This window comes from Ailuropoda melanoleuca, chromosome 2 (assembly GCF_002007445.2).
Source record: "Ailuropoda melanoleuca isolate Jingjing chromosome 2, ASM200744v2, whole genome shotgun sequence".
NCBI lineage: Eukaryota > Metazoa > Chordata > Mammalia > Carnivora > Ursidae > Ailuropoda > Ailuropoda melanoleuca.
The window spans coordinates 64,116,781-64,129,028 of NC_048219.1; positions in this window are offsets into that span (position 1 = coordinate 64,116,781).

The window sequence follows — 12,248 nt, forward strand, 5'->3', positions numbered from 1 at the left end:
TTTTCCTTGGCATTCACAGCATGGTGAAGTGTTTGGCACAAGAGGCCTAGCTTTCAGCCTATCTCAGCTTTTGACATGCCTTCCTCACTAAGCTTAGTCATTTCTGGCTTTTGATTTAAAGTGAGAGAGATGAGACTTTTCCCTTCACTTGAACACTTAGAGGCCATTGTGGGGTCTACGAACTGGCCTAATTTCAATATCATTGTTGTCTCAGGGAAGAGGGAGGCCCGAGGGGAGGGAGAGAGATGGGGGACTGGCCCGTCAGTGCAGCAGTCAGAGCACACACAGCATTTATCAGTTAGGTTTGCTATCTTACATGGGCACAGTGTGTGGTGCCCCAAAACGAGCACCAGAGTAACATCAAAGATGACTGATCACAGATCCCCATGACAAATACAATAATACAAATATAATAATAAATACAAAAGTAACAAAAGTTTGAAATATTGTGAGAATCCCTGAAATGTGACACAGAGAGTGAACAAATGCTGTAGGAAAAATGGCGCCAGTAGATTTGCTCGACACAGGGTTGCCACAAGCCTTCGATTTGTAAAGAACGCAGTCTCTGTGACATATAATTAAGCGAGATACACCTGGGTAGCTTTCACGCAGCTTCCCTTAATGTTGTTACATTGCATGTACGTAGGCCCCTTTATCAAACCGAAGCAATGAACGTTGGTGGAGCACTATTAACTAAACTCAGGGGAATTGCAACCGTTTTCCACTTACGTTTTTTTCTGCTCTAGGCTTCAGTGGGGTGCCACATTGCATTTCGTCACCATATCTCTTCTGTCTCCTCCAAGCTGGGACAATTTCTCAGTCTTTCCTTGTTTTTCATGAACTTGACACTTTCGAAGAGCACTAGCAAGATATATTATATATTGTCCCTCAATTTGGTTTTGTCTGATGTTTTCTAATGACCAGACTGGGGTTGGGGGTGTTTTAGAATGTCACAGAGATGAGATGGCTTTCTCATTATATCATATTAGGGACACATGATATAGACGTGTACTAATCATCTTACTTCTGGTGCTGTAAACTTTGATCACTTGATTAAGGTGATATCTGTCTGCCAGGTTTCTCCACTGTAATATTACTAGGTTGGTTCCCCCCCCTTTCTGTACTCTATCCATTAGAAGTCATTTACTAAATCCAGTTAACCCTCCATTGTGCGATTTAGTTTCTCTGAATGAACCCTTTTAGTGCTTGAAGAAAGTGAACTCCCTCAAGTACTGTTAAAGACAGAAGCCTGAACTGGGTGGAACGTGCTGCCGTGGACTTACAGCCCTGGTTGTTGCCCAGAGGGCACAGACCAGGACAAGGTGTCCAGTCCAGGGCAGTGAGCAAACAGGCCCCAGTTCTACGGACAGATGCCACTCCTTACATGTGTGAAACAAAAACCCCAGGCAGCAAAATCCAGAACTCCTTCAAAGTGTAGAAATATTTGCATTTTTATGGATTACAAACTGGCTAGTTATGTTTGAAATTAACTGTACATCCCACAGAGCATTCTTGAATATTCTAAAGGTTATTTGAGGGAAGGTTAAGATGAATTAGTTCCCTTGCACATTTTCAAATAGGTCTTCTAGGTCCTCTTAAAATAAATTATTTCCCTTTCATATTTTTAGATGCTCCAGGTCTTTCTCAGGACACAATAGTCTTAACACTGGAACAAATTCCAGTGATGTTTAAGTGAATACAACTTCTCTTTCAACCTGAATTTACCTTTAGACATCTCCCTTAAAATAATTTGCTTGTTTGTTTATTTTTCATTCATTCATTTGATTGGAGTTAGTTACAATTTCTGTAACATAAAAGGCACAGATCCTAAATGTTCAGTTTGATGAGTTTGGGCATTTGTAAATATCCATGAAACCACAACTCCAAACAAAATATAGAAGATTTTCATTATCCAGAAAGTTCCCCCATGCTATCTTCCGGTCAATTTTACCCCATTCCCAAATGCAACCACCTTCTGACATCTATCATAAATTTATTTTGCCTGTTCTTGCACTTCACAGTCATTGAATCAAGTAGTATGTTTTGTGCGTGTGTGAATGTTCTTTCACTCAATGTTTCTGAGATTCATCCATGTTGCTGAACTTATCAGCGGGTCCTCCTTTTTGCTGCTAAATAGTGTCCCATCATGTGGCTATGCCACAATCTGTTTACTCATTCTCTTCTTGAAGGACATCTGAGTTTTCCAGTTAAAAGCTGTTACGAAAAAAATTGCTGTGGATATTCTTGAGTTAGCCTTTAATTGTTCTTTTTAAAAATGTCTTATTTTGAAATAATTTCAAACTTACCAAAAGTTGCAAAAATTAAAATGACAGAAAAACACTCATATACCTTTTATCCAGATTTATCTACTGTAAAAATTTAACTTTTGCTGTATCATTTATGTATGTGCTCTCTATTTTGTATGTGTGTGTGTGAGTGTGTGTGTGTGTGTTTTCTTGAACCATCTGAAGGCCTTTTACCCCAAAGTGATGGCTGTTTACTCCTTAAAAGTTCAGCATATATTTCCTTAGAATATGGATATTCTTTAATATAATCACGGTACAGATCTTCCTTGGCTTATGACAGGGTTACATTCTGATAAACCTATCAGAAGCTGAAGACATTATAAATTGAAAATGCATTTAATACCTCTAACCTAGTGAACACCACAGGTTAGCCTAACCTACATTGAATGTGCTCAGAGCACTTACATCAGCCTACAGCTGGGCAAAATCATCTAACACAACGCCTACTTTATAATAAAGTGTTGACTATCTTACATGATTTATTGAGTACTGTACTGAAAATGAAAAACAGAATGGTTGTGTGGGTACAGGATGGTTGTCAGTGTACCAGCCGGTTACCCTTGTGATCACATGACTGCCCGGGAGCTGTGGTGGCTACTGCCCAGTGTCATAAGACAGAATTGTTTCACGTATCGCTAGCCCAGGAGAAGATCACAATTCAAAACTCAAAGTACAGTTTCTACTGAACGTGTACCACTTTTACACCATGATAAAGTCAAAAAATTGTGAGTCAAAACATCATCAGTCAGGGACCGTTTATATAGTTATCAATTTCAGTGAATTTAACATCTATTTATACTCTAATCTACCAATCATATTCCAACATTATCAATTATTGGCCTAATTATTGACCCAACGATGTCCTTAAGAAAGTCCTATACTGCTCTGCACCCCCAAACAACAGAATCCAGGTTAGGGTTAGCTATTGCTTTTAATTGTTGCCTCTTCACAAATACAGTACTTCTTTCTGTTTAAAACAATGTTCCTCATTTTGGGTTGTTCTAAATTAGCTTCATAATTACATTCACATTATGCATTCTAAACCAAAATACTGCACAGGAGATATTGTATCCTCAGGATAGCACATTTAGAGGCATGAGATATTCACCTGTCCCACAGTGGTGACATTAATTTGGATTGCCCAATCAAGATGTTCTCTAATTTACTCACTAAAATCACAATTTTCTTCACTGTTGTAACTAATAGGTGGTCAATGGGGAGATCATTTAGGATTATGAAAATATCCTGTCCCTTATCAAAATTTCTTCCTAGATTGACTGTCCTTTGGTGATTTTTGCCCGATTTGATCTTTACTATGATTATTGCAAAATGATAATCTTCCAACTCGTGTACTCCTCCACATTTATCAGCTGGTCCCCAGCATTCAACTATAATCAAGAGCCCTGTCCTGTGCTTGCTGATTGATTGATTGATTATAGATATCATCTCATTAATTTCTATTCCTTCAATGACTTATAATTCATTACTGTACTTATGATAGTGCACAAATTATCCCAGATTTGGCCAAGAGGAGTCTCTTCAAGAGGGCTCTTGTGTTCCTCTGATATGGCGCATCATTTTTTTTTTTAACATTTCCTTATTTTCTGGCATAACTAGCTATTCCAGACTCATACTTACCTTGCTCCATGCCTGGAATTAGCCATGTCTTTGAGGAGTCCTGGTTCGTCCTAATGAAGAATGGTATTAAAGACCAAGATCTAGGTACTTGGTATGATAATTGCTACCAGAGCATCTTTGCTTCTTGGCCCTTTCAGTGGACAGAATTAAGAAATACACACGTATATATACATATATACAAATGTACACCTGTAAGTACATTTACATACAGACTTATACACACACTTATATATATATATATACACACACACCATATACATATTTTAGAAATCATAAATTCATGCTTGAGATCTCCAATTCCTATCCATCCCCTCAAAGTGCTTTCTTGTCTTCTTCCATTCCCTATTTGTATGTCCCTTCTTCCTCCATAAGATCTCTAGCTCCCTACAACATCAGTATATTTTCTCAATCTTGTAATATATTCTAAAATAACTTAGAATCACATTGCTGATACTACTACAATACACAAAACTTTAAAATGAACTCAGGCGTGCCTGGGTGGCTCAGTCATTGGGCGTCTGCCTTCGGCTCAGGGTGTCATCCTGGTGTTCTGGGATCGAGCCCCACATCAGGCTCCTCCACTTGGGAGCCTGCTTCTTCCTCTCCCACTCCCCTTGCTTGTGTTCCCTCTCTCGCTGGCTGTCTCTCTCTCTCTGTCAAATAAATAAATAAAATCTTAAAAAAAGAAAAGAAAAGAAAATGAGCTCAAGATTCACTTGTAATTCTTCCCCGTGCTCCACCCTGCCCAGGACTAAGGGTGTATAGTCAAACATGTATTTGTAAGTTACTTGGCTTCCTTCCTTCTTTCCTTCCGTGACTCTTTTCTTTATTCTTTTTCCTTCCAGTGTGGTTATGGTATTCATTTGAAATACAGTTAGGTTCATGTCTTTTCTTTTGCTTTTAATTTTTCATTCTCCCCCCCTTCTTAGTGGTCAAATTTAATTTTTGAGTGTGTAGACATACATATGCTTTCAAGAACCAAAACTAGCAAAAAGGTATTTTCAGAGAAGTGATGCTCCTGTCACGTCCCTTCCACTGTATTTCTTCCTACACTTTGTATGCTGCCAGTTTCAGTTATCTGGTTTATCTGTTAGTGTTTCTTTTTGTAAAGATAAGCAAATGTATGTATGTATCTCATTTTCCCTTCTTTTGTGCGTAAAAGGTAGCATCTTATTTAAGCTCTTATGCTTTTTTTAACTTAATGATAACTCCTGAAAGAACTCCCTTTCAGTTTTTAGAGATCATCTTTGCTATTTTTTTTATAGCTGCATAGAATTCATTGTGTTTCTGTGTCAAAGATTTTTCAATCTATATCCTATGCTTGAATATTTTATTAGTTTTCATTATTTTGTAACTTCAAATCATGCTTCAGGAAATAATACTGTGCATACACATTTTTTTTTTAAATTTCTGGAAGTATATCTACTTCCTTGTGCATCTAAATTCCTAGAAGTAAGATTGCTGGGTCAAAGCATATATGCATGTATCATTCTGTATTTGTTTTTGTAGTACCAAATTTCTCCTACTTTTTTCATTCTCACAGTGATATAGGAGGGTGTCTGTTTTCCCCATAATCTTGCCACAGGGTAACATTGTCAAGCTTTTCAGTTTTTACCAATGTAACAGGTAAGAAATGTACTTTAGTAGAGTTTATTTTGCATTTCTCTTATGAATAAAGTTGAACACCTTCCCATATGTTTAAAGGCCATTTTTAATATATTTTTATAAATTGTCTGTTTTTGTCATTTGTCCATTTTTCTATAGGATTTTTTCCCTCAAGTTTTATAAGTTCTTTATAAATTAGGGATATTAGCCCATTATCTGCAAAGTAGGTTGCAAATATGTTCTTCTAGCTTGTCTTTTGTCTTTTGACTTTGTTTATGCTGTTTTTTGACATATCAAAGCTTAAAAATTTTTATTATATTTTTCTTTTTTTTCATTTACTGCATCTGGATTTTTAGTCATAGTTAGCCTTTTCTGATACCTAGGTTATAGAGGAATTCACCTACGTTTTCTTGTAGATACCCAATACATGTGCAGCAGGATAATTTCTTGAGATAACAGTTTTTGTTTTCTTTTTCATTTTCCCTTTCCCTTCTACTCAGGAAGCAAGTTCTATGCCTCATTGACTCAGTTGGGCTTAGCAAGAGGGCTGCATGACTTTTGATTGTCAAAGCTTAAACTGAGACTGGGGTTTGAGGAGAATAAAAACATGCTGCAAGAGACTGGAAGAGAAAGGGTTCTTTAGCTGCAGAGTGTACCAGCTCCATATGGATGCTAGCTCAGAAGATCCTAGCCTCATCTAAGATCTCCTGGTGTGGACAGAACTGTGTAGGCTGACACAGTGACACATCAGCCACAGCTAGTGCAGACAGATGACTGATAAATGGAAGGGCCTATACAATGCTTTTGTGATTTATTAGACGCCAGAGTTTTGACACCCCCAAAGGAAAAAAGACTAAGTTTATCTATTTGTTTTATATATACATTTCATTTTAAAAATTTAATAGGTTCAGAATAGTTCTGGAATACTTGGAGATTCACATGCCAATTAGACAAATGAAATGAGGATGAAATTAGACAAATACTTCACACTGTCTGAACAAATAGACTCAAAGTGGATCAAGGATTCAAATGTAGGAGCTAAAACTAGACAATACTTAGGAGGAAACATAGGGGATAATTTTCATAATCTTGGGTTTGGCAATGGATTCTTAGACATGTCACCAAAAGCACAGCAACGAAGGAAAAAATAGATAAATTTGACTTTATAAAAAAATTTTCATGCATTAAGGGACATAATCAAGAAAGTGAAAAGACAACCTAAAGAATGGAAAATGTTATTTGCAAATAATATATCTGATAAGGATCTAGTAAACAGAATATACAAAGAACACTTACAACTCAGCAACAAAAAGATAACACAATTTTTAAAGGGGTGAAGGACTTGAAAAACATCTCTCCAAAGACACACAAATGGCCAAAAAACACGTGAAAAGATACTAGTTAGGAAAATGCAAATGATTAACACAATTCACACTCACTTATTATAGATTGCTATAATAAAAACAAACAAACAAATAACAGGTGCTGATAAGAATGGGGAGATCTAGAGGGGAGTTAAGATGCTAGAGGGGAGTTAAGATGGCAGAGGAGTACGGGACCCCTTTTTCAGCCGGTCCCCTGAGTCAAGCTGGATAGGTACCAGACCAGCCTGAACATCCAAGGAATCAGCCTGAGACACAGGAAGATACATCTGGATCTCTACAAATGAACATCTCCAGCGCTGAGTATTGAGGTACGAAGCGGGCAGCCATGAAACTGCGCACAGATATCGGAAGAAAAACGGAAGGGGGAGGGAGCTGCCGCGTTCGGGCACTGGGAAGCGGTATCCACCTGCACGGGGGAGCGGGTGGACTCGCTGATGGCACCCGCGAGACAGCAAACTGAGACCGTGAGCAGGGAGCGCGCCACCAGGCATCTCACGGAACTCCGGAATTCCGGCGTGCTCACTGGATCCAGACTGAGACCGGGAGCTCGTGGAGCGCGTGCGGGGCGGCTGGAGGCTGCAGCGTTAGAAACACAAAGGACAGAGATGCACCGGCCCTGGAAGTGAGGGCTGGGACGCCGGGTGTGGGGCGCACATCCCGGGACGCTGCAGGGTTAAGCAGCACCAACAGTAACAGAGTTAAAGTGGCCAGAACATCAGTGGAGAATGGTCCGCGATCCCTCTGTTCTGTGACAGAGGCTGAATTTCGGCCACTGCTGCTCTGACTCTCAGAAGAGGCACAGCAAACCACCAGGGAAAGCCGCCACAGAACAAAAGCCTGGAAATACCGGCTCACAGTGTGCCCATCGCCATCCCCCCTCGCAGGGGACACGGAGACTCTACCCAAACAGAGTTGCCTGAGTATCCGCGCAGCAGCCCCCCCCCCCGAAGGCAGGCTGAAAAATCAAGAAGCCCACATCCCGGGGCGCCTGGGTGGCACAGTCATTGAGCGCCTGTCTTCGGCTTAGGGCATGATCCCGGCATTCCGGAAAGGAGTCCCTCATCGGGCTCCTCCGCTGGGAGCCTGCTTCTTCCTCTCGCACTCCCCTGCTTGTTTTCCCTCTCTCGCTGGTTGTCTGTCGGCCACATAAATAAATAAAATCTTTAAAGAAGAAGCCCACATCCCTAAGATCCCTATAAAACAAGGGTGCACGGCCTGGGTCCCAGTAAATAATTTGGGCTCTGGACAACCCCGCAACTTCTCCTCATCAGAATGACAAGAGGGAGGGGCGCCTGGGTGGCACAGCGGTTAAGCGTCTGCCTTTGGCTCAGGGCGTGATCCCGGCATTATGGGATCGAGCCCCACATCAGGCTCCTCTGCTGTGAGCCTGCTTCTTCCTCTCCCACTCCCCCTGACTGTGTTCCCTCCCTCGCTGGCTGTCTCTATCTCTGTCAAATAAATAAAATCTTTAAAAAAAAAAAAAAGAATGACAAGAGGGAGAAGCCCCCCAGCAAAGAAAAGACAGTGAGTCTGTGGACTCTGCCACAGAAATAATGGAGATGGATGTAACCAAATTATCAAAAATGGAATTCACAGTAACAATGGTCAAAAGGATGAGTAGACTTGAAAAAAGTATTAACAAAAATGTTACTGAGAATATAGAATCCCTAAGGACAGAAATGAGAGCGAATCCGACAGAAATTAAAAATCCTGTGAGCCAAATGCAGGCAAAACTAGAGGCTCTGACGGCCAGGGTCACCGAGGCAGAGGAACGCATTAGCGAATTGGAGGATGGGTTAGTAGAGGAAAAAACAAAAATAGAAGCTGGACTTAGAAAAATCCACGCTCACGATGTAGGTTACGGGAGATTACTGACTCAATGAAACGATCCAATGTCAGAATCATCGGCACCCCCGAGGGGGTGGAGAAAACAGAGGTCTAGAAGAGATATTTGAGCAAATTGTAGCTGAAAACTTCCCTAATCTAGTGAAGGAAATAAACATTCATGTCCAAAGGCAGAGAGGACCCCTCCCAAGCTCAACCACGACAAACCAACACCACGTCACGTCATAGTGCAATTCTCAAATATTAGATCCAAGGATACAGTATTGAAAGCGGCCAGGGCAAAGAAATTTCTCACGTACCAAGGCAAAGGTATCAGAATTACATCAGACCTGTCTACACAGACCTGGAATGAGAGAAAGGGTTGGGGGGGNNCAGTCAAAACTAGAGGCTCTGACGGCCAGGGTCACCGAGGCAGAGGAACGCGTTAGCGAATTGGAGGATGGGTTAGTAGAAGAAAAAACGAAAATAGAAGCTGGTCTTAAAAAAATCCACGCCCACGAATGTAGATTAACGGGAGATTACTGACTCAATGAAACGATCCAATGTCAGAATCATCGGCACCCCCGAGGGGGTGGAGAAAACAGAGGTCTAGAAGAGATATTTGAGCAAATTGTAGCTGAAAACTTCCCTAATCTAGTGAAGGAAATAAACATTCATGTCCAAGAGGCAGAGAGGACCCCATCCAAGCTCAACCAGGACAAACCTACGCCACGGCATGTCATAGTGCAATTCGCAAATATTAGATCCAAGGATACAGTATTGAAAGCGGCCAGGGCAAAGAAATTTCTCACGTACCAAGGCAAAGGTATCAGGATTACGTCAGACCTGTCTACAGAGACCTGGAATGAGAGAAAGGCTTGGGGGGGCATTTTTAAAGCTCTTTCAGAGAAAAACATGCAGCCAAGGATCCTTTATCCAGCAAGGCTGTCATTCAGAATTGATGGAGAAATAAAGATGTTCCAGAATCGCCAGTCATTAACCAATTTCGTAACTACGAAACCAGCCTTACAGGAGATATTAAGGGGGGTTCTATAAAGGTAAAAAGGCCCCAAGAGTGATACAAAACAGAAAGCCACACCGATACAAGCAAAGACTTTACTGGCAGCATGGCACCATTAAAATTCTATCTCTCAGTTCTCAGTGCCAATGTGATNTTTAAAGAGAAATGGCATCATTAAAATCATATCTGTCAATAATCTCTATCAATCTAAATGGCTTAAACTCTCCCATAAAACGCCACAGGGTTGCAGATTGGATAAAAAGACATGACCCATCCATTTGCTGTCTACAAGAGACTCATTTTGAACCCAAAGATGCATTCAGACTTAGAGTAAGGGGATGGAGTACCATCTTCCACGCAAATGGACCTCAAAAGAAAGCTGGAGTAGCAATTCTCATATCAGATAGACTGGATTTTAAACTAAGGACTATAGTTAGAGACGCAGAAGGGCACTATATTATTCTTAAAGGAAGTATTCAACAAGTGGATATGACAATTATTAATATATATGCCCCCAACAGGGGAGCAGCAAGATACACAAGCCAACTCTTAACCAAAATAAAGAGACATATAGATAAGAACACAGTAATAGTAGGGGACCTCAACACCCCACTATCAGAAATAGACAGAACACCCTGGCAAAAACTAAGCAAAGAATCAAAGGCTTTGAATGCCATACTCGACGAGTTGGACCTCATAGATATATATAGAACACTACACCCCAGAACCAAAGAATACTCATTCTATTCTAATGCCCATGGAACATTCTCAAGAAAAGATCATGTTCTGGGACACAAAACAGGTCTCAATCGATACCAAAAGACTGAAATTATCCCCTGCATATTTTCAGACCACAACGCTCTGAAATTGGAACTCAACCACAAGGAAAAATTTGGAAGAAACTCAAACACTTGGAGACTAAGAACCATCCTGCTCAAGAATGACTCGATAAACCAGGAAATCAAAAATCAATTTAAACAATTTATGGAGACCAATGAGAACGAAAACACAATGGTCCAAAACCTATGGGATACTGCAAAGGCAGTCCTAAGGGGGAAATACATAGCCATCCAAGCCTCACTCAAAAGAATAGAAGAATCTAAAATGCAGTTTTTATATTCTCACCTCAAGAAGCTGGAACAGCAACAGAGGGACAGGCCTAACCCACTCACGAGGAAGCAGTTGACCAAAATTAGAGCAGAAATAAATGAATTAGAAACCAGAAGTACAGTAGAGCAGATCAACAGGACTAGAAGCTGGTTCTTTGAGAGAATCAATAAAATTGATAGACCACTGGCAAGACTTATGCAAAAGAAAAGAGAAAGGAATGAAATTAATAAAATTATGAATGAAAAAGGAGAGGTCACGACCAACACCAATGAAATTGGAAGGATTATTAGATATTTTTATCATCAGCTATATGCCAATAAACTAAGCAATCTGGAAGAGATGGAGGCCTTCCCGGAAACCTATGAACTACCAAGACTGAAACAGGAAGAAATAGATTTCTTAAATAGGCCAATTAACTATGAAGAAATTGNAAACAGGAAGAAACTGATTTCTTAAACAGGCCAATTAATTATGAAGAGATTGAGTCTGTGATAAACAACCTTCCAAATAACAAAACTCCAGGCCTGGATTGTTTTCCTGGGGAATTCTACCAAACATTCAAAGAAGAAATAATACCTATTCTCCTAAAGCTATTTTAAAAAATAGAAACAGAAGGAAAGCTACCAAACTCATTCTGTGAGGCCAATATTACCTTGATCCCCAAACCAGGCAAAGGCCCCCTCAAAAAGGAGAATTACAGGCCGACTTCCCTGAAGAATATGGATGCCAAAATCCTCAACAAGATCCTTGCTAATAGAATCCAACAGTACATTAAAAGGATTATCCATCATGACCAAGTGGGATTCATACCTGGGATGCAAGCATGGTTCAACACTCGCAAATCAATCAATGTGATACATCATATCAACAAGAAAAGACTCAAGAACCATATGATCCTCTCAATTGATGCAGAAAAAGCATTTGACAAAATACAGCATCCTTTCCTGATTAAAACCCTTCAGAGTGTAGGAATAGAGGGTACATTTCTCAATCTCATAAAAGCCATCTATGAAAAGCCTACTGCAAGCATTATTCTCAATGGGGAAAAGCTGGAAGCCTTTCCCTTAAGATCAGGAACNCCCTTAAGATCAGGAACACGACAAGGATGCCCACTCTCACCACTATTATTCAACATAGTACTAGAAGTCCTTGCAACAGCAATCAGACGACAAAAAGGGATCAAAGGTATCCAAGTTGGCAAAGAAGTCAAACTGTCTCTCTTCGCAGATGACATGATACTCTACATGGAAAACCCAAAAGAATCCACTCCGAAACTATTAGAAGTAAAAGAACAATTCAGTAATGTGGCGGGATACAAAATCAATGCTCAGAAATCAGTTGCATTTCTATACATGAATA